The sequence below is a fragment of the Emydura macquarii genome, unplaced genomic scaffold (genome assembly GCF_026122565.2).
Source record: "Emydura macquarii macquarii isolate MOO-44397 ecotype Brisbane River unplaced genomic scaffold, CSIRO-AGI_Emac_v2 contig_75, whole genome shotgun sequence".
NCBI classification, from domain to species: domain Eukaryota; kingdom Metazoa; phylum Chordata; order Testudines; family Chelidae; genus Emydura; species Emydura macquarii.
This window is the reverse complement of record NW_027130212.1, coordinates 2,126,314-2,144,867: the sequence shown is the minus strand read 5'-3', so window position 1 is coordinate 2,144,867 and position 18,554 is coordinate 2,126,314. Positions and strand designations below refer to the sequence as shown.

General features: G+C 45.4%; 1 protein-coding gene across 3 annotated transcripts in view; it reads left to right on the top strand.

Annotated features, from left to right (window-relative positions):
- Window positions 1-18,554, top strand: part of NCAM2 (neural cell adhesion molecule 2) — a 503,301-nt gene that overhangs the window by 443,214 nt on the left and 41,533 nt on the right. The gene's annotated exons all lie outside the window — the stretch shown is intronic.

The following is an 18,554-nucleotide window of genomic DNA, read 5'->3' as shown; positions in this document are numbered from 1 at the left end:
TGAGCATTGAACTTCTACATTGAAAGACCACTCTACATTCGTAAGACCACACAACTTCTTATCGCAGTGGAGGAGAGGATGAAGAGGCTGCCCATTTGCTCTCAGAGAATTTCCTCATGAATATCTTCCTTCATTAGACTCTGTTATGAGCAGGTGAACATACCTCAGCTGGGGATTGTCACAGACCATTCAACCAGAGCACAAGCCTCAACACAGGTATTGATGCAAGACATCTGTAAAGCAGCTACTGGAATCTCATCCCACTATACCATCATCCAGCAGGCTCGGAACAACACCAGTGTCAGGAGAGTAGTGCTGCAGATGGCATGTCCATGAACTCTGAACTCACCTGAAAGGATACTGCTGGTGAGTCACCTAGAATGGAATTGAGCAAGCACATGAGTTACTTACCTTTCATAACTGTTGTTTTTCGAAATGTATTGCTAATGTCCATTCCATGACCTGTCCTCTGTCCCTGCCGTTGGAGTTGATGGTGAGAAGAAACTAAGGGGACTCAGGGCTGGTGGCACGACATATACCACTGCATGAGTGCGGGTCTCCAGAAGGAGCAAGCCTCACAGATACTGCTAAGGGGAAAAAATTCTGGTAACCGTGCATGTGGGTGCGTACACATCTACAATGGAATGGACTTGGTCAAGATATCTCAAAGAACAACAGTTATGAGAGGTAAGTAACCGTCCTCTCTTCAGTTCTGCCAGCAACCAAAAAGTAGTAAAAACTTATTTTAGTCAATAGTGAGCATGTATAACTCAAGATCAGAGGAAAGAGATCAGATGAACGAAAATATGTTATTTTCAGAATGAGACCACTTTTTAAGCAATACATTCAACTAAGAAATAGTGTCAGTGTCAGTTGTTGGCTTCCAGTTCCTATTCTTGTTTCCAGGGAAATGTATGTTTCATCAGTAAAAATAAAGTAATAGGTTTTAAAATACTTATGTGTTTTTTTGCCCCACTGGTCCGTTCCAATGGAACTAAGCTGGAAAGGCTGCCAGTGGCAGCATTAACTAAGAATGAGAGTCCTCACTTGTAGCTATCAAGTAAATCTCCAATAAAATGGTAGTAGAATTCTGTAGCATTTCAGTATGAAAGGAATTTTTTAAATGCTTGGGAAAATATTTTAATAGGATGTTTTCAATCATTTTTTCCTCCACAGAATGACCAGAATGATCTTTTGATGGGCAATTTGCTAAAAAGTTCTGACCATTGTACTTAGGCCAGCAGTTACTCACACAGTCAGATCTTTTGACAACAAATCAGATCTCTCTTCATATAATACTCATTTTATAAAGAAAGTTGAAATTTAAGGAGCCTCTAGTTATGACTGCTGATGTACATTTATGTCCCAGATGCCAAGTTGTTAATGTTCTAATAAGAATTTCTTTAAGTGGAGCACAGTGCATTGGTGTTGAAGAGAGAAAAGAAATGATGTAATGTAATTCAACTTCTGTGAAATTATCATTTGGCTGCATTTCTACTCTTAGATTTCATACTTTTAGCCCAAAACAGGTGGAACTCCCATAGTTCTCAGAGGTTTTTCGACCTCACAGTTCTCCCAGACCAAGTGCCTGTGCCTCAGTGCCACCTAGAACATAGTGCCATGCTGCAGAGAAAGATAATTTTTCCTTAATCTCTATGTTGTGGAGATGCTGGCCATGGCTCCATAGTTAAGGCTGAATTGAGATTTGCACTTAAAGCAGGAATTCCACCACTTTGTTACCTGTGAAGAATAGAGTATCTTCCTCAAAATTACAGCATCTACTTTTTGAGTATAGAATTAATTTTCTGAAAATTTAGAAGTAAATCTGTTAACCAGTTTGAGTAAATATAAATTTTAAAATGGGTCATCTAAGAAATTTAGTATATATGCCTGACCTTTTTTTGTTGATTATGATCTTAATGATATAACACAGAATTTTTAAATTTCCCATACAGTTAAAACTCATTGAAAAATTGTTCAAATGCTATGTTTGATTTTATTTATTTTTATTTTTTTTTGAGTGCCAGTAACTTCAACCTCACTTCACCAGGCCTAGCTGCAAGGAAACAACTTTTCTGTATGTTGGACCTGAAAATCTGTTTCAGGTTAGAGGTTCTCAAAGCACCCTGAACTAGCTAGTGTCTCAGGTGGAGACCTCAATAGAAGCTAAGTGCTCCAGTGTTAATTAGAACCCTTGGGTGATATCTCCAAGATAAAAAGATTCCCCAGTGCATCCATGAAGGCCTTTTCAGCCCAGACTCATTTGTTTTCAGTCAAATCTAGAAGAAAAAACAAAAGACTATACATCCTAAAAGAAGCATTGAAAGTATCAGTGCTCTCTGAAACAGGAAATCTGCAGACAGTCATCCATATTGGTGCATCTAACACAAGACAGAACTTCAACTGCCACCTTTACCAGATTACCTGTAAACAGTTATCAATGGTTTGATAGATGATGTGATCCCAAAGGCAGAAGACTACGAAAAATCTAGTTCTTCTTCGAGTGCTTGCTCATGTTGATTTCCTCAGAAATACCCGTAGGGTCAGCACTGGAGCCCACTGGAATCGTGCCTTCATAGCGCTCTATATAGGGCTCTGCCGACCCTCTGCCCCCTCAGTTCCTTCTTACTGCCTGTGACGGTTGCTAAAACACTGTTCTTTTGCTTAGCAAGTGCTTCCATCTCCAGTTGTTTGACTTAAGTACCTGTAAATAGTTGGTTTAATAGTTCTTTGTTGTTTTTCTGTAGCATGGATAGATATTCCCATTTATCAGTTGTTAACCTCCTCTTCCCCTCCGGGGATGGGGTATACCCAGCTTCAAGCCCTGTCAGTCCTGCCTGAAGCCTATGCCACGAGAGGACCCACATGCTGCCTGCCTTAAATGTCTCAGGGAGTCTCATCAACATGAAAAGTGCAAAATTTGCAGAGCATTCAAGCCCAAGATTCAGAAGGAACTCAGTCAAAGAGTAAAATTCTTCTTAATGGAGGCTACCCTTCATCCTGCAGAATAGAGCTCCTCTGCATCAGTGTGCAGTGCCCTGGCCACTGTCAAAGAGTGGGTGAGAAAGGACTCAGCACCAAAAGACCAGTAGCATACCAATGGGGATGGTGGGAGAGGCCAGGCCCCCGGGCACCGGTCTACGGGGGTGCCGGGCTGGCCCTTCATGACACGCAGGGGACAGGGGAACCAGCTCCTCCAGAGTCCCCCACCCCCTGCACATCCTGAAGAGCTGGCCCGCACCCCCCCCCCCATCTCCAGGACGGAGGGGTGAGGTCGCCCTGTCTGAGCCAGCGCTGGGCTGCAGGGCTGGAGCGGCAGGTAGGTGCGGGGGGCAGGGGAGGCTGAGGGACGGCTGCTCCTGCACCCCCTCCCAGACCTCATGCCCCCCACACAGGCACAGATCCCTCCTCCCTGGGGAAGCTGGGGGATGGCTCTGGGACTCTTCCTGTCCTTTGTGGGAGTGGGAGGTATGCATGAGGCAGGGTGTGGGAGGGCAAATGTAGGCTTGCTGGAGACTCTCAGTACACCACTATGAAAGACTTTTGGAACTGGCATGCCTCCCCAGCACCGAAGGGCCCGATGCAAGGAGATCATCAGCACTGATCCCACCCTCCAGTGCCGCAGAAGAAGTCTAAGACAGGCAGGGGGAGTTCTCTGACACCTAAGTCTTCAGTGGCAGAGGCCAGTAGAGTGCGACTCCAGCACTCTAGTGCCACTCAAGCACTGAGCCGGCTTCAACAGTTCTGTTGACTCCGGGATAGAGAAGGATCTCATTGAGTCTGGAACCAGTTGACTCTCCACATAGAGACAGTAGGAGGACATTCAGCTTCCCTCCACTCCAAAACCTTTGAGGTGGCCAGAAACCTTATTAAAGAGACGGCACCACCACCGGCCACTCATCATAGACAGGAGCCAGCATCGAAGAGATCAGTGGTACTGTACAGGGCTAGGTCTAGGTCTCTTCGGCACCGCTCCCCAGTGCTCCTCCATAGACTCCAAGGAGAGAGCATTTTTCATTGGACTCGGATGTCTCACGGGAGAGCCGGCACCATGGTGGATAGCGACATCGAGAGGCTCAACCCTTTGCAGTGCCTTGAGCACCACAGTGGCAGATGCCCTCGCAGTGGCCCTTTTGGACACTATGGGCCTTCCACCAAGCCCTCTCAGCCAGATCCCACTCACTTGCATCGAAAGTGAGGAATCAGCCCTCCCATTCAGTGGCTAGTGCTCTGCGTGACACGGTGGAAAACTCAGATTTCAGCACCAGTGCCGCCATCATACAGGATCCTGGTAATGAGGACAAGGATCCAGCACTGGGGACTTCTTTGCGAGTGCAGGACCCAGGGATCAGGGCGTCATCTTCTTCGTCGCTGGCTGAGGCGGTGGCAGAGGCCTTACCTACTCCAATACCTGATGACAGTAGGGCCCATCAGGAGCTACTCTGCAGGGTCACATGAAATATGGGCCTTCAGGTGGGGAAGATTGTGGAGGGAGCAGATCCCATGGCGACAACACCACCTCTCTGGCCCCTACAGCCAAAATGGTAGAGAGGAATTATTTTGTCCCTCAAAGGGGCGTGAACACTTTTATACTCACCCACCTCCCAGTTCACTGGTGGTAGCAGCCACTAATGAGAGAGTGTGCCAGTGTCAATAGGGTCCTACCCCGAAGGTGAAGGAGGCTAAGAAATTGGACCTCTTCAGGAGGAAAATATATTCTATCAGGGGGTTGAACTTTGGATAGCAAACCAGAAGGCTATCCTTAGTAGATATGCCTTTAATTCTTGGCTATCTATGGAAAAGTTTGCCTCCTGACTCTAAAGTGGAGTTTGATGGCCACGTTAAGGAGGGGAAAGCAGTAACAAAGATCCTCCTGCAGGCCGCACTGGACAGTGCCGATGCAGCTGCTCAGACAATGTCATTGGGGGTGGCAATGAGACGGAGCTTCTGACTTCAAGTGTCAGGACTCCCTCATGAGGTCCAGACCACCATCCAGGACCTCCCGTTCAAGGGGCCAGCCCTTTTTTCATCTCAGACCGACGATAAACTGCACAATCTGAAAGACTCACGAGCCACACTCGGGTCTTTGGGGCTCCATACCCCAGCTCCTCAAAGGAGACCTTTTAGACCACAGCCATTACTGGGGTTTTACAAGAGCTCTTCCAGGCAGACAATAATCGCAGTAGGGGTAGAAGTAACAACAGGCAGAGGCCCCAAAATCCCTCATCTAGTAGAGATCCCGGGCAAGCGAGGCACTCCTCAGGGGGCAAGCAGAACTTTTTGAAGATGCGCTCGAGGACGGTGTAATGTTCATTTTCCTGTATCCATTGCCTTTAGATTTGCACCAGCTATCCCATTTTCACACTGCGTGGTCCCAGATCACCTTGGACCAGTAGGTTCTTCGCACTGTGAAACTGGGTTACTCCCTCCAATTCTCCTCACAGCCACCTTCCCAACATCCTTCCCTCTCCCTGTCCCCTGTCAGGGCCCCCTCTTATGAGCAACTCCTTCAGTAGAAGGTGCAGGCACTCTTAGAAGTGGGAGCGGTAGAGGAGGTTCCTCAGGATCTCTGGGGAAGGGGTTTCTATTCCCATTACTTCCTAATCCTGAAGGCAAAAGGGGGGCTCTGCCCTATTCTTGACCTGCAAAATCTCAACAGATACATAAAGAAGTTGAAGTTTTGGATGGTTACCCTGGCCTCAATTATCCTGTTTCTGGATCCAGGCTATTGGTACGCTGCCCTCGATTTGAAAGACACTTATTTCCATGTGGCTATCTTCCCAGCCCACAAGCTATTTCTCTGTTTTGTTGTCAACCAAGTGTATTACCAATTCACGGTCCTGCCCTTTGGCCTGTCAGCAGCTCCCCAGGTTTTCACCAAGGGTATGGCAGTGGTAGCGGCATTTCTGAAGAGGAGGAGAGTCTAAGTGTTTCTCCACCTTGAGGACTGGCTGGTCCCTGGTCATATCAGGGACCAAGTGGAAAGAGACATGAAGTTCATAAGGACCACATTCAACACGTTGGGCCTTATCCTCAGTGTGCAGAAGTTGACTATCACGCCCACCATGCAAATAGAATTCATTGGAGATGTACTGGATGCAGATCAAGCCAGAGTGTACCTTCCAGAGGTTCGTTTCCATACCATTCGGGGCATCACACAGAATCTGTGTCTCTATTCACACACTACGGCCCATAATTGCCTAAGGCTTCTGGGACACATGGAATCATGCACAAATGTGGTGCAACACACGAGACTGCTCCTCAGGCCCCTTCAAGCTTGCTTAGCATCAGTGTACCGCCCAGCGTGCCACAGTTTAGACAGGATTGTTCCTCCCTTTCGTCAGTGCTAGAATCCCTGAGTTGGTGGTGCAACCCAGACAATGTTTGCGTAGGCGTTCTCTTGCGGCCCCCCAGCCATCTATATGTCTGGTGACAGATGCCTCAGCAGTGGGGTGGGGAACACACTTGGGGGACATGAGGACGCAGGGCCTTTGGTTCCAGTCGGAACTCCTGCTTCATATCAGTGTGACAGAGCTTAGAGCTGTGCGTCTAGCCTGTCAGACTTTCCAAGATCGTCTGGAGGGCAAGGTGGTATTGGTCCTAACAGACAACATGGCAGTGATGTTTTATATTAACAGACTGGGGGGAGCACACTCCTTTCCCCTGTGTCAGGAAGCCCTCAGGCTTTGGGACTTCTTCAATGCTCGATCAATACACCTGGAGACATCGTACTTGCCTGGGGCTCAGAACATGCTATCAGACATTCTCAGCAGATTGTTTCTCACTTACCAGTGGTCCATCCATCCGCACGTATTGAACACTGTCTTCCAGAGGTGGGGAGTTCTCCAAGTGGACCTATTTGCCATGCACTCCAACAGGAAGTGCTTTCAATTCTGCTCCTTTCAGAAGCACAGCCCTGGGTCAATTGTGGATGCGTTTCTCATTCCATGGACGGGACAGCTGTTTTATGCTTTCCCACTTACCCTTCTCATTCACAGGGTATTGCAAAACATCAAGCGGTACAGGGCGTCAGTGATCCTGTTAGCTCCAGCCTGGCCTTGGCAGCCCTGGTTCACCACACTACTCAACCTTTCAGTGGACTCCCAGTTACCTTCCTGCTGCTACCAGACCTCATTACTCAGGATCACGGGGCCTTACTCCATCCCAGCCTAGGAGCTCTTCATCACACAGTGTGGAAGCTCCATGGCTGAACCCCCTGGAGCTAACATTCTCTGAGCCAGAGAGGGAGGTACTCTTAGGTAGTAGGAAACCCTCCATAAGAACTACTTACCTGGCCAAGTGGAAAGATTCTCATCTTGGACCAGCCAATGGGGTTGTCGGGCCAAGTCACTTCAGTCCCTGTGATCCTGTCTGTTACACTTGAAACAACAGGGTCTGGCACGCTCCTCAATTCAGGTAGACCTAGCAGCTATCTCAGCCTTCCATCCTGGTGAAGCAGGGTGCTTGTTTTTTTGCCAGTTCCTTGGTGTCTTGGTTCCTGAAAGACCTAGACAGACTATACCCTCCCACTCATTGATCACTTCCTTAGTGGGACCTCAACCTCGTCTTCTCGCAGCTGACAGGCCCCATGTTTGAACCTCTAGCAACATGCTCCTTACTATACTTATCCTGGAAGGTGTTTTTTCTGGTGGCTATCACTTTGGCCAGAAGGGTCTCCAAACTCAGAGCACTAACGTCGGAGCCTCCTTCTTTAAGGATAAGGTCAAACTCTATCCTCACCCTGCATTCCTACCTAAGGTGGTGTCCCAGTTCCACCTGAATCAGGATATCTTCCTACCGGTTTTCTACCCGAAACTGCATGCTAACAGTCGAGATCACAGGTTTCATTCACTGGACATTAGAAGGGCCTTGGCCTTCTATATAGAAAGAACAAAGCCATTCAGGAAGACTTCTCAGCTCTTCGTAGCACTGGCAGAAAGGATAAATTTCATCTCAGAGGATTTCTTCATGGATTACCTCATGCACTGAGACCTGTTACGAGCTGGTGGAAGTGCTGGCTCCTAAGCTTATGGCACATTCAACTAGGGCACAGGTCTCTTCCGCTGCCTATCTGGCCCAGGTACCAATTCAAGACATCTGTAGAGTGGCAACGTGGTCCACCATACATACTTTTACTGCTCACTATGCTATCACCCAGCAGGCCAGGAACAATGCTGAGTTCGGCAGAGCAGTATTTCAGTCCATAGTTCTCTAAGCTCTGACCCCATCTCCATTGATTTGGCTAGGGAGTCACCTACTTGGAATCAACATGAGCAAACACTCAAAGAAGAAAAAACGATTACCTACCTTTCATAACGGTTGTTCTTCGAGATGTGTTGCTCATGTCCATTCCAAGACCCACCCAACTACCCTTCTGTCAGAGCTGACCGGCAAGAAGGAACTGAGGGGGTGGTGGGTTGGCAGGGCCCTATATAGAATGCCATGAAGGCTCGACTCCAGGGGGCTCCAATGCTGACCCTATGGGTACTTCTGAGGGAAAACTTTCCAGCGATCTGTGCATGCAGCGCGTGCACACCTACTTGGAATGGACATGAGCAACAAATCTCAGAGAATAACAGTTATGGAAGGTAACCATTTTTTCCTCTAAGAACTTGCTCCAGGTCACTGAGAATCTTATAGAGAAATGGCAAATACATAAAAAGGATGCAAAAATGCAAAACATAATCCTAAACAAAATTACAGTCCACAGAGAGCTAGAAATAGCCACGTTAGTGCATTTTTAGTAAGAAACTCCTTTGTTGACTATCAGAAGAGAGCTAAAGGAGAGCAGTTTAGAGGGCACTAAGATCTTAAAGAGCTAGGTGAATTCATATCTGTCTTATGCTATGAGTATACAATCCATGGCTAGGAATCCAGTCAGTATTGTGTCCTCAGAAAAATGCTTATCCAAAGTGTCAACAAGAAATATATTAAGTTGACAGCATCCACAAAATAGTGATGTAATAGCCATAGCAAACATGCCATGTTTTGAACTCAAGGGAATCCTACAAAAGAACACAAAAAATATGTTGAATAAGAATATTATCTAGCTCTCAGTCTAGTGTAGGAATAACTCTGTGTTCCATTCCCTGAGGAAACTCTAATGGTTTTATACTGGGAAGGCTAGAAATCACTAACAGACTTTGACAGAACAGTGCTTGATGCAACTCCAGAGAAGAGACAAATTTACAAACAACCTCACACTATTACCATTAGCCACACTCACAGCCAGAGAAAGTAGGACTTTTGAAAGAAATGTCAGAAAAGGCCTGCACATCATTACCAAACAAATTAGAGTAAATTCTTCCCATACAGTGGCTCTTTACAATATTAAACTATGTGAAGATTACAGTAATGAAAAACAATAGAGAAATAATGAAAATACATCCATATCTTCCCTACATCTGTACAGTGAGAAAGTTAGATGAGGAGTGGATTGATTAGATTCAATAAAGTGAAAAGCAACCTGAAACTGAAATTAACTTCTTTTGATCTGTGAAAAAGTTTTCTATTTTCATTTCTGTGCATCTTCACTTCTGTTCATCCAAAATTGAAAGTAGAAGTGTTGAAATATCATACGTACTGCTAGTATTAGCAGATTTCCAGCCCAGTTTCAAAGATTTCAAAGGTTCAGATAGGCCAGTCTTTTAGTTGCTTAATCACACCAAATCTCCAAGCATCTTGAGATTTGTCCGTCAGTAAGATCACAATTCTGCTCACTTTACTCACATAAAGTAGCACCTTATTTGGTGAGTAGTCTCATTGATTTCCATGAGCCAGATTCCATCATTCTTTCTTACTTGGAGTAGTATTTTACTACATACATAATTCCATCGATTGCAATGGGGATATTTATAAGGATAAAATATTACTCATTATGAGTGAACATGGCGTAATCAGACTCCAGGTAAGACATAGAGAAAAAGTGCATAATAATGTCAGCACAATGATATCTAATCACAATAATGAAATCACTATGTTATCTAACAAGAAATTTCCATTTAAGGTTTCTAATCTCCTGTTTGAGGTGAACCCAATGTCTGATGAGAAACATACTAACCCCTCACAGTAAACTCAAACAGTGGTAGTCATAAATAGAGGGCCTTTAAATCTGAACATTCACTAAACAAGATAAAGAATACTCAGCCCTAGGTTGTAAAAAATTACTAATGATTTTAGGTGCATCTTGTTTGGGTGCTTGACTTTAGTCATCTTTAAAAAGGCTTGATTTTCAGAAAGTGCTAGGCACCCACTCTTTTTTCGTGTCTCAGATTGAGGGCTGAAAAATTCAGCACTCTGTATCTCTAATCACTTTTTAAAATACAGGTATCCAGATATCTATATTGTCAGAAAAAGAACTACACATCACTAAAGACAAGGAAAACTCTCAACAACTGAGACACTACATTGTGAGCATGGGATGGGGTTGATAAATCCTGCACTTGGGAGATAGGGGGACTGGAACAACTTTGGATACAGGAAGCCCCACCCTGGCAGGCCTGCTTGCATGCTTCAGTTGGAGGAGGAGCTTGCAAGGGAGTCTCTTTCATCACAGGAGGGTGGCAGGCAGAGACATATAGACTTGCACTCACTGCTACAGAGTGTTATGCCAGGAAAGTATCCCCAAGAGGAGGACTTATGCATGATGCCAGGACTCCCCACCCATGGGCCATGACGCAAGCCAAGGAAGGAAGAGAACCAAGGGATGGTGTTAGCTGGACTTCAAGTGTCAGATGCCTTCCTTATGGCACCCAAGAGGAACTCTGGGTCAGAATCCAGGGAAGTGGGCGGTCTTGGTTCCCCTACCTGGATGGAACTGCCACCACAGTCTCTTAACAGTAGGTATGGAGGCCTGCCTCCATTCAGACCTGGTGGAGAATCTGGGTATGGTGGCCCAATCCTGATGAAGGACATAAGGAAGGCCAGCAGAGAAACAAAAAACCTTCACAAAAAGGCGACATAGATGTGGAGAAACTCCTGAAATGGTTGGTGGAGAGACGGTATCAACAGGCAGCCAATCCACATCTGCAACACAGCCAATTTCTACAACAGCTGCCTGTACAACATCAGAAGCAAGCTGCTCAGCTGCAACAGGAGTACTATCTTCAATTCATTCGAGACCTGACCACATATTACCAAGAGTAGCAAGAACTCTTGGTCCTGCAGATGGCAACAACCTTCAGGAGCCATCACTGATCAGGAACCAGGGACCTCTGGGAGGGTCAGGGATCCTGGTCAAGCTAATAAAGATGGCCACAGAGGATAACCCCAAAGCCTTCTTGGTGACATTTGAACATGTGGCTACTGTGGTGGAGTGGCCAGCAGATCCTTGGGCCATATTTCTGGCCCTCACACCTGACCGGATCAGCCCAAAGATCCCATGGGTACTTGGTACTGCCATGTCGTTATGACTGCTATTTTAGACCATTTTGATACCTTCCGAGAGATGTACTGCCAATGCTTCCAGAGAGAAAGATACCTACCAGGGGCTCACCTTCGGGTCATGGCCCAGGTCTCAAATATTATTGCTGGCATTGGCTAATCCCAGATGGGCAAACTGAGGTGCAAGTGGCAAAAAATAATGTGCTTATTTTCCTGGACAGATGACAGGAGTGGGTGCAGAGATACCAGCCAGATGCACTCTCAGAGGTAGTAGACCTCATTGAAAATTTCCTAGTAGCCGAAGGGGAACCCCCGACCTCAAGGGTGGGGCCCCTGAGGTTAGGCCATGGCTGAATGTGAAAGACCAAGTGCAGTGGAGGGAACAAGGCACAGGAGACTGCTGGCTGGGCTGAGGTCCAAATCCCTTCTGAGGAGAGAGAGGTAGATAATGAGCAAGAATGCCCAAGTTCACAGAGGCATATGGACGCTAAGGTGACATCCCCAATGGAATGAGGAAAAACAGCAGCCCTACAGGCAGGCTGTTGTTTCAAGTATGAGCAGCATAGTCATTTTCAACACTACTGTCCATTCGTGGAGTGCAGCTATGGGCAAGCCTGGACAGCTGTCCCCGAGAGCCCACAAGCAGGGACCAGCCAATATTGATAGTCCTAGTGAGGGTCTATGTGTCTGGAATGATAGGCTTAATATATTCAGGGTGCTGACAGGCCATCAGAAGGGAAAAGTTGGCAAAGGCCATTGGGATGTTAACTGACACAATTTTCCTTCAGTGTATACACAGAACTATGCACCTAGACCCCACAAAGAAGTTACAGCTTATCTTGGGAAACCACACCAAAACTCTCCCTGGGATGGAGGTGGCCTCTCTGGCCTACCCAGTAATTCTGGGCTGTGAGTACAAGTGCAGGAGAAGGACTTGATGGTGGGGGGTGACTGCACCTCCAAGGTCAGAGAAGGGGCTGTATCGTGGAACTGGTTGATGCAGCAGTGCAAAAAGATCCAGGGGCGGGGATAGCATAACCTGCGGAAGGACCCTTGAGGGACAAGCAAACTTAAGATTTCTTGAATACAGCGTGGCTGAACCAAAACAGGGATTTCATAGGGGAACAGAAGGGAGATCCGTCCTCCCCACTTGAACAACTGGCCGCTTTCATCTGGGAGGTAAATAACTGACAGAGACTAAAACAATGGAGTTGGGAGAAGAATGACAGTACTGGATGGTACGTGACCACCAGACCAAGGTTCAGGCCCAAATTGTAGTACTTTGTCCCTTTCAGAGTGAACTACTTTGACTTGCTCATTCAGTTCTGTGCTCTAGTTATCTGGGGAGGGAGAAAACCTTGGAGGGAATTATCTGCCAGTTCTATTGGCCAGGCATCTACAAAGAAGTAAGGGATTACTTCATGGCCTGTCCAAAGTGTAAGCTGGCAAACCCCAAGGGCCCCCCCTCATACTGATGCTGACAGTAGATACCCTCTCTGTGTAGATCATCATGGATTTGATAAGACCGTTAGAAGAGTATGAATGGACACTAGCACATGCTAGTAGTTGTAGATTACGTGACACACATGCCAAGGCCATTTGACCATAGCAATGGAAGTCACAAAGGTTTTTGTGAGGGTGGGAATTCCAAATGAAGTACTTTTAGACTAGGAGATGAACTTCACGTCATGATTGATGAAGAACTTGTGTTAGCTATAGAAAATCAAATCTCTGAGAGTGCCCGTTTACCACTCACAAACGGATGGGTAACTCAAACACTTCAGTGGGACCCTGAAGGGGATCCTTAGAAAATTCTTGGCTGAAGATCCTTGCCATTCGGATTACTTGTTATTGCCCCTCCTAGCTGCAGTACTGGCAGTTCACCAGGCATCAACAAGTTTCTCACCCTTTGAGTTGCTATATAGAAGACAACATCAGAGAATCCTAGACCTAGTTCAGGAAACAGTGGAGAAGCAAGAACCCAGAGGCGTCAGGGTAGTACAATACATGCTCCAGCTTTGAGAAAAGCTGAAGATACTAGGCTTTAGCAAAGGAAAATCTCTTGAAGGCCCAAGTATCAAGAGCAAGCCTACAGCAGGGGCACCTGTCCATGCAGATTCCGGCCCAGATACAGGGTACTGCTGTTGCTGCCCAGCTCAGAATCAAAATTAATGGCTAGGTCGTAAAGGCTCTTTGAGGTGCTATGCTAGATAGGAGCACTGGATTATGAGATCTGGCAACCCAAGAAGAAGAAAGAGACTCAGATTTACCCCATAAAATTTCTGAAGGCTTGGCGAGGCTGCAAGAGCTTATTCGTAACACCCTTCCCCCCCCCCAATCTAAAGCTGTGTCTGCAGGTTCTGTTACTGGAGGTGTCAGACACAATTCCCTTGGGGGAAAGGTTCTGGCCCAATGGGTTCAGATATTACAGGTAGTCTGATGTTTCCTTTCCATGTTCTTGTCACAAACCGGACAAACCCGGCTGATTTGTCACCACATCACGATGGAGCCCAACTGGAAGATCCACTAGAACCACTGACCCATGCTCAAGAAGCTGTAGGATACCGTATTTCAGGAGTTGCCAGTGGTAGAAGAATCTCACAGGAGTTGGTGAAGCCCCATTGTCCTGATGCACAAGCCAGGCAGGGCAAATCTGTTTTGTATCGTCTTTAAAAAGTGAATATGATATCCACATTTGATGTATTTCCCAGACTTCAAGTCAAGGAGTTGTTGGCACGATTGGGAGATGCAAAGTATATCTTGATGTTGGATCTGACCAATGGCTACTGGCAGATCCCACTAACAAAGGGATCTCAAGGAAAAATAGCCTTTGCAACGCCTTTTCACTGGACGGTACCATTTTAAGACCATGCCCTCTGGCCTTCAGAGGGCAGTGGCCACCTTCCAATGAACACAGGCCTGTGACCACCTGGCCAGCACATGACAGCCTACATAGACAATATAATCACTAGAGTTATGAATGGGAGAAACAGCTCGAGTGCATATCAGTGCCCCTCTTAAGAAAGCTGCCCTCATGGCGAACCCAGTTAAGAGTTGGTTGAGGTTTCATCAAGCAAAGGACCTGGAATACTCTGTCAGAAGGGGCAAGCTTAGATCTCTATTTGGGAAGGTCCAGGCCTTGACCAGTTGCCCTATTGTAATGACAAAGAAGCAAGTTAGAGAATTTGTAGGTCTGGCCAGCTTCTATAGATGACTCATACCCAACTATATCACAGTAGTGGCTCCCCTTACTGAGTTGGTGAAGCACTCTAGCCCCAAGTGGGTTGCCTGGTCCATGGTCTCTGACACAGCCTTCAGGACATTGAAAGACCTTCTGAGAAAAAACCATTTGTCTTCCACCTTGACTTGACATGACAGTTCATATTCCACACAAATGCTTTGGACATGGGGTTAGTGACAGTGCAATCCTGAGATGAGGAAGAGCATCCAATCCTCTATAGCAGCTAGAAACTATTTCTCAAAAAGAAGGCCTATTTGACTATAGAGAAAGAGATCTGGGTGGTGAAATGGGCCGTAAAATCACTGCAGTATTACCTGATAGAAAATGTCATCCTCTTGATGACTGACCACGGACCCGTCCACTGCCTAAATTCCATGAAAGACACCAACCCCCTATTATGAAATGGTATTTGGCCTTACAACATTACACCTTCCAAGTAGCCCACAGACAGGAAAATAAACACCAGAATGCGTATTTCTTTTCTGGGGCTGGGGAGCCTGCATGTCTTGGACTTGGACACCACAGTACTGAACTTAAGGGGAGAGGGTCATGGGGTGGATAGGACTGGAGAGATGGGGCACAGGAACAACTGTGGACCCAGGAAGCCACACCCAGGCAGGCCTGCTGGGCATGCTTCAGTTGGAGGAAGGGCTTAAAAGGGAGTCTCTTCAGCACAGCAGGGTGGAGGGCATAGAGAAACAGACCTGCACTCGTTGCTATGAAGGAGTTACATCAGGAGAATATCCCCAGGAGGAGGACTGAAGCATGAAGCCAGGATTCTCCAGCCTGCAGAGGCCTGTGGACCGTGTATTGAAAGGGACAACACCAAGCCACAACATGCCCCAAGGAGGGACAGAGCAATAGGAAGAGACCCAGAGGCATGTGTTAGCTGGACCGCAGGTAGCAGATGCCTTCCTTACAGTGCCCAAGAGGGCCCTTGGTCAGAATCCAGAGGAGTGAGAGGGTTGTATTCCCCTACTACTAGGCATGACTGCTGCCACAGACTCTTACCACTAGTATGGGGCACATCCCCACTCACAGTGCACAAAACTTCCACTTCAACCAAAAATATGCATCATAGTTTTCACATTTTTTTCCTTGTAAATGGGGCAAGTTTTAAAAGTTAACTTATTATTTGAATAAAAACAAGCTTTTTGGGCATAATAGAATGCTGAAATGCTTAACTACAATTTAAATATACAATACTTTCATTCACATAAGTTAGCTGTCATATTAAATGTAATTGCTAGCGTGTTGCTTTACAATTTTAAAAGTCCATTACTGTATCAAATTAGAGATGACGTTATTAAGCATATTTTTGATGAAAATGTATGTCTGAAAGATTTATATAAAAAAGTTGTCAGAAATCAAGCTTCTCAAAGATTTTATTAGATATTAAAATCTTAACATAGTCTCAAGAAAAAAAAATGTTTTCTTTCCAGGTTGACTTCCTTAATATATCATAAAGAGAAATGTTGCTTTTGAAAAGGTCTGATAGTCAGGATTACTGGGGAAAAAAAGTATGCTGTTTAAAATAAAATACTGCGGAACTAGTGTTCATGAACATCACTACACAATCCCACGAACTGGTTGGTTTGATCACATTATATCCCTTTCAACTCACAATTCAAGAATTGTCATGGAAATGGATTTTTGATTGTCTGAATATTTGAGGAATTCCTGTTGTCTCTACAAATATCATATGCACACGAGAGCAAGGTCATTAACGTTGTAAGTCAAGATAACACTTGATGCAGGTTCAGGCCCTGGCTTTTTCATGAATTTCCTGTGTGACCTTGGGCAAGTTACTTAAACTCTCTTTGCCTCAGTTCCACATCTGCAAAAGGAGGGGAAAAAATACTTCCTATTTCCCACCCACTGTCTTTTTTGTCGGTTTAGACTGCAAACTCTTCACAGCAGGGACTATCAGCAATATGTTTGTCCAGTACTTTGCACAATGGGGCCCCATCTTGGTTGTGGCCTCTAGGTGATACTGTAATTTAAATAATAACAATAATAATTATAATAAGGAACGTACACAAAATGGTTTGGACTATATTTTGCTCTTGTTGGGGTTTCCTCCTACTTTCACAATTACAACTCTTGAAAATTCATATTTTTAAAGTCAATTGAATTTAACGTGTCCAGTGTTATTGCTGTCTCTAGACCAGATTTTCTACAGTTGAATTGTTTTCTATAATTCCATGTACGTTTCTTATTTTGGTCAATATCCATAACTCTAAATTAATTGCTGTTTCATCATGTTTTCTCAGAATTGTTAATGTACGGTTGTGTAAATTCAGATATATACATATTTTGTACAAGTAGACAAAATTAGATAATTGGGGCTATAGATTACATGCCAGGAAAGTAAATATTCAGCATAATATGTTGAAATTAGCTCTGCCACAGCCATAAATACCAGTGGGAGCTGTACATATAATGCTTCATACATTCACCCAAAGTGGCATTTGTGAGGACTAAAAGTCTCAGGAGATGGGTAATTGGACATTGAACATTTTCCCCACTAGTCTGAAAGGCTTCAGCGTCCAATAATTAGTGGCCTGTTTGAAATGAGTTCAACAGTGTTGGTCACATTCAAGTGAACAAGTGTCCATATTACAAAGACCAGCTGCACAAAGTGGCAGTCTGGTGGCAGTCTGAATGTAAGTGCTGGGTGAATTATTTGCACAATGAATTTATTTAGCAACCTTAGTTTTTTTCCCTGTGAGCATGAATGAGACATTTTATTTTTATGAATTTGTTCATTTTTCACAATTGTTTGACAACTGATGTAAGTGAAAATATTTCAGTCTATGGGTTGCTCTTCACTGTTGCTTCAAGTAATTCATGCTGGGTGTTGATTTCCTCAGTCCAGGTGATTGTTTCCTGATTTAGGATGTTTGACAAACACTCCACCATAAATACTCAGGTAAATTCATCTTTACTTGAGTATTTATAACATTTTCTCTTTCCACAAACATTATTTCCCCCCTCCCCCCCCAAAAAAAGCTCATTTGAGTTTTTGTGGAAGTGAATAAAAGGAATCTTCCCCCCCCCCCCCATATTCACTCAGCTCTGCTCAGCATAGAGATAATATATTGAGGTCCCAATTCAGGTAAACACTTAAGATTGCTTAATGAGACTGCTCATATGCTTAAAGCTAAGAATGTCTTTAAGTGCTCTGCTGGATTAGGTCCTGAAGCAAGGAGAGCGAATATCCCTCATGCTCATGAAAGCGGTTCCTCCAGAGCAGTGATTCTAAAACTTGTTTGATCAGGCTTTCCTTCTTCGTGGCTGTAGTTGTTTACACCCCCTCCCCTAGGTACATATACTGCCACCCAGCTTTGAAGGCAGAGCAGAGAGCAGCAGCTGCTGACTGGGCGCCCAGCTCTGAAGGCAGTGACACGCCAGCAGCAGCACAGAAGTAAGGGTGGCAATCTGAAAAGTGATATTCATCAATATAATTTTTCACAGCAGACTTAGCGCCATTGTTACCCTTACTTCTGCACTGCTGCTGCCACCCTGGCCCTGACAGCCAGAGCCCTATCACCTAGAGGTGGCAGGGCTCTAGCTGTCCACTTTATCCCCATCTCCTAGGTGTGCATGGTGCGTCTGCACGAGTTCCAGCCACCCAGGGCTGAAAACCAGAACTCTAAAACAAACAAACAAAAAACCCTGCACATCTTGTGCCTCCTCTGACACATTCCCACGCGTCCCCTGGGGGGTCCACCCCATAGTTTGAAAACCGCTGCTCCAGAGCAATGTTGACACAGATTATTGGGTCAGTGCGGGGAAGCATGCATTGCTGCTATACAAGAGCTACTTCTTCTGTGGATTAAAAATTTTGGTATCCAGTTTTGTCACTCCTACATTATAAAAGAGACTCATTTTTCACTTTAAAAAGTACAACTTTTGTCACCATTTTCAG